We start from the raw sequence: 5,187 nt of genomic DNA, 5'->3' as shown, positions 1-5,187 counted from the left end.
GGTTTCTGATCATTTCGCAACATGTAAGATATAAGTAAAGTTGCGATTTCTTCGAAGTGATGTTGCGAATTTGGTTAGGGGATTTTAGATGTTGCGAACAGTGCAGTCATAAGTAATGTTGCGATTGATGTTTTATAAGAGATGTTGCGAATGATGTTGTTATGAGAGATGTTGCGAATGGAGTTGTTGTGATGTAATCAGCATTGTTGCGATTTAAAGCACTCGCAACATAATTGTTGCGATTAAGAGTACTCGCAACATCCTGTGATTTTATGGGCTGATCGCAACATCAATAGGTAATACTCGCAACATCTTGCAAAATTAGCTCGTCGCAACATCTTAAGTAATACGCAACATCTTAAGGTTCGCAACATTAGTGACTTTTCGCAACATATGTCCCTTCGCAACATTCTGTGATGCTAGGTTCTGATCGCAACATAATTAGTGGACATTCGCAACATGTTACTCGCAAGATAATATGTAATTCTCGCAACATCATGCGATTTCGCAACATTTCATTTGTTGCGATTAGAGTCCAGTTGTTGCGAATAGATGCCTTGATTCGCAACATTAGCAGAATTCGAAAAGAATAATCAACCTGATAACCTTTTCCTAATTTTAAGGGATTTGGGAGATTCTGTTATAAAGTTTTAGATTATCTCAAAATTTAATAAGATTTCAAAATTATATCTTTTATCTTATTTAAAAGATTTTGAAATTAAACTTAGAGATAATATTACCTCTTTAAAGTTTTAGATTATCTCTAATTTTAATAAGATTTCAAAATTATATCTTTTATTTTATATTAAAGATTTTGAAATTAAACTTAGAGATAATATTATTTCTTTAAAGTTTTAGATTATCTCTAATTTTAATAAGATTTCAAAATTATATCTTTTATTTTATTTAAAAGATTTTGAAATTAAACTTAGAGATAATATTATCTCTTTAACAGATTTCATTTTCCCAAGTTAATCCTAATTAAGGTTAGTTTTCGAAAATTATGATGTTCTTCAAGAACATCTTCGAAAAAAAAAAAACAAGAACAGTTTCAAGAATTTTACGAAACTGTTTTCGATTATATTATCAGATTTAATACTGGAATCGAAATCTGAAAGTTTTGTAAAACAGATTTCGAAAATAATCAGGTTTTTATAATGAACAGGTTTTAATCAGACCTAACAATTCGTTAGAAGTAATACGAACATTAGATCCAATCAGTTTTATGATGATGATCAAAACCGTAAACATAAGGGTTTTAATCAAAAACTCGTTTCCTATTTTTAATTCCAGTTTTTATGGACATCGAAGAAACTGATTAATCAACATCATGCTCTGATACCACATGTTGATCAGTTTCTATAATCGATGATATAATGTAAACAAGGAAATATGTAATACCTGATAATCCAGTGATGTTTGAGATTGACATCTTCTTAATCTGATCGAGTTCCCCTTTAGGGTGTATGGTTAGGATGGAGATTAGGTGTTCTTGATGAACACGATTTGAGAGAGAGAGGTAGGGGATGATTCTTATGGTGTTATTATTCATCATTAGTTATTAACCTCTCTGATAAGCTCTCTATATATACACCCAAAGGGAAACCCTATTAATGTTAGTAAGGGTAATTCCGTCCATCAAGGATTTACCAGTTATAAACATAAGGTTATTTAGGTCAATGATCAATAATAAGATAAATAATTATAAGGGCCATATATAAAATATATATAAAATATATATTTATTCTAACAATATAATCATAGAGATACTAAAATTTACAGTATCCTTATAAGACTATATGTTGTGTTGTTTTGGGGACGTCACTCCTTAACCATGTCAACACTGATGATGGATGTCGAATCTGGATACGCTAACTCAGACGCCAAACAAGTTATCTACTAAAGTAATAGAGAACCGGAAAGACATGATCTGGACACTAGTATCAAGCCATGTCATCCGCATCCCATAGCTCGTCAAATGCAACCGTTGATAAATCACACAACCCTGATGATTTAAACTCATGAAAAAGCAGGTTTCCCGAACAAGATCTTGTGATATCCCAAATGTTGATGAAACGAAAGTCTCCCATGTCACCAATAGACCCTCAAGGACTATAAATAGAACCCCGACAACCGAAAGAAGCATTGAATTATACTGATCATAAATAATTTACTTTCAACACACATGATTGGTCTTGGTTCTAATCCATCCTCTTGTAGTAGTTTTCGTTCGTTGATTTTGATATCTTGGATAGTTCGTTCAACATTGGCGTCATATGTGGGACACATTTAGTTGTTTCACTGATGTGGTTTAATTTTCACGTTAGTTATATAAATTTTACTACATGTTGAGTTGTTCTTGAGTTAGTTTTTGTTTATTACCAGTTCAAGTTTGGTTTGAAAAGGGTATCATGATTAAGCGAGTTAAAGCGGAGTATTTAATATTTTTATTAAACTCAAGATCAACATGCGAACTTTGATATTACTATTTTCAGTTTTTTTTTTTGATTCGAGGTTGATAATATAATTGTATAATTTTAATTTAAATTTAAACATGATGACACACAATTTAAAAATAAAATAAATCGTTTTGTAATATGGATGTTGAATTAATGGATATAATACTTTAATTCGCAGTTATACATCCTTTCTAATGTGGTATAGCGGTAAAAAGATTGAGTTTTTCAGTGGAGGTTTAAATTCAAACATTATTAATAATACTTTGGAGAGGACATGTGTGGCTCAATGAAGGAAGACTGAGATCTTTGTGATCTCCAGTTCGATTATGAGGGCGTCCGAGTTTTAAGGATCCTCGAAACTGGGATAACATTGAGGCATTTAAGGATCCGTGCGGGTGGGTTGAGCCAGGGCCGTCTTTGAGGCATGGCAGGGTAGTCAACGGCCACAGGCCCAGCATCCCACTAGGCCCGAATTTTTTTTTCAAAAAGAAAATATGTATTTTTATTAAAAATATGTGTATAATCAATGTTTCAACACAATTACAAAACTACTAGCTTGGTCTAATGGTAAAATGGTATATCTAACACTCTCCATCTCCAACATTCTCTCTCACGAGACGCCGTTAATTAAATGCTCCGGCCACTATACCTCGAAGGTTCATATTCCGGCGATTTTAATACAACCACCCAGTGCCTTCAATACAATCATTAAAACCATCTGTTACAATCACTTAATACATAATCAAGGCCTTTTAAACCTCCCAGTTTCTACTCGCAAACCCCATGTATCGTTGTTGAGATCGGAGCAGTTTATTAATTACTCAGGCGTTGGAGCATCCCAACGAATTGAAGGCTTTGTCGGTTATAAACGCATCAATGAATAAACCGACGATTGATTTACCTTAAGATCCTTTTTAATAACCACGGCTCCTGCCCTCTTTCATTGCCATCACCAGTGAATAATTGTACGTTTCATGAATGAGGCGAGTTCTGAATGATGTCGATTTAGTTTTTAATCATTGCCTGTTAATTGATTTAGGGGGTTTCCGATTTTGTTTATGAAGGTACATTCACGACTGTTATTTATTGTATATGTACGAATCGGAAGCTTGAACATCAGTATCTTTTAGAGGTATACATATCTTTGTACATTTGTGTTTTGATGAATTAGTTATGTGAACATTTTAATTCTGAAAAAAAATTGAAAAGCTTAATGTTATGAGAGGAAGAGGCATGGCTTCAATGTATTCATGGTCTTGCAAGAGGTTAATTTTGTAATATGTATAATGCTTTGCTTCTTTTACTTTTGTATGATTCTCATAATCAAAAGAATTCTTAATAAACAGTAGCATCTGCCAGTTTTGATTTAAATATTTTGTGCTAATTCATGTTATGATTGGTGATACGTATTTTTTTATGCAGTTGTTGCTGTTTGTGTTGGCTTGAATTGGATCGGATCGGATATGATACAACTGGTAACTTTTTAAACTAAAAGTTTTGATTTGTCTATCGGTAACAATTAATAGTGATACGCATTTTTTATATTTTGTTCTAAATGAGAATGGCGTATAGCCTGGCTGCACAATTTTTCTTTTATTTTTTCCTAACCTAGTGTTTTTATCTTTATTCCTCATTTTATGAAATAAATTAAAACTGTTTAGCATATTGAAGAGTTGTAGTTAACAATAGTAATATTTAGCCGCTCGGATGTTTTCGAACGATTCTTCTGCATTTTTTGACTTCGTAACTTTGCTCCAAAATATGGTCTAATAATTATTTCAATTTTTAATATGCTTTGTCGATCGAAAGTAGTATGCCGATATTGCCGAGGCTGTTTCAGTTTTGGGTCGATCTTTGAACACGTTTGGCTAACCAAGGCGTGTTCATGTAAACCTGGCGGGTCGCAGGTTGACTAATTTGAACTGTTTGGTTTTGAATCTTTTAGAAAATGTGTTTTCTCACTTAATGTCACCTCATCCTAAAATTAAAAGTTAAAATGGAAACTGATTTAAATCTATACCGAAGTACAATTATTTCATGTAACTAGGCATTTTTTTGTTGTAGAAAAGTTATTAACATATTAAAGAATAGTGTTAAATGAGTTGTATTCGTGTTTTAGATTGATACTGAATTCTTGGAAGTTATAGCTTTTGGGCACCCGCACAATGTGGCTTTTAAAAAACCAGATATGTTCTTCATCTGCATGTTGAGGCCCGTTTCAAGTGAGATCAATACCGATGATCTTTAAGTTCAAGTAGCAAAGGTAAACCTGGTTGATTTTGTGTAACAATTTAAATATCAACCCAAGCAGACACAATAAAATATCTAATATTTTTTTTGTTAGGTAGTTGACCGCATTAAAGGAGTTTGTTTCACAACCGTTAATCATAAGAATCAGCATGCTCAACAAAAACATAGGCATTTGTATTGGTAGGATTAGTAATTGAAATTGTGGAATATCGGTTCATAAAACCGTCTCAAAGTTTGATAACAAGCTATCTTCCTTTTATTGTAACGTAAAGATCGCATTTGACTACTTTATGTTTAAGTGTACCAGAACTAGAAGTTGTTTTATTTGTATTATTCTATTAATAATATTTGTGTGTTTTTTGTCATGTAATTTTGATAATGTAAATTCTCAGTGGTGCCAACTGAAATACCCAAGGCTTTGAGGTAGTATGTATTGATGGAGTCTTTGCTTGGTTGTCTGCTGAGTGTAAAAACAAAG

General features: G+C 32.6%; 1 long non-coding RNA gene across 1 annotated transcript; it reads left to right on the top strand.

Moving 5' to 3' along the window:
• Positions 1 to 3,659: 3,659 nt before the first annotated feature.
• On the top strand, positions 3,660 to 4,730 carry LOC143584244 (uncharacterized). The gene is made up of 3 exons (XR_013144335.1): positions 3,660 to 3,724; positions 3,882 to 3,934; positions 4,579 to 4,730. It is a non-coding gene; the product is annotated as an uncharacterized LOC143584244 (long non-coding RNA).
• Positions 4,731 to 5,187: the final 457 nt, after the last annotated feature.

This window comes from Bidens hawaiensis, unplaced genomic scaffold (genome assembly GCF_021521415.1).
Source record: "Bidens hawaiensis isolate Kalapana, Puna unplaced genomic scaffold, B.hawaiensis_p1.1 tig00001521_1, whole genome shotgun sequence".
NCBI lineage: Eukaryota > Viridiplantae > Streptophyta > Magnoliopsida > Asterales > Asteraceae > Bidens > Bidens hawaiensis.
Note: the sequence above shows the minus strand (reverse complement) of the source record. Positions and strands in the feature narration are given on the sequence as shown.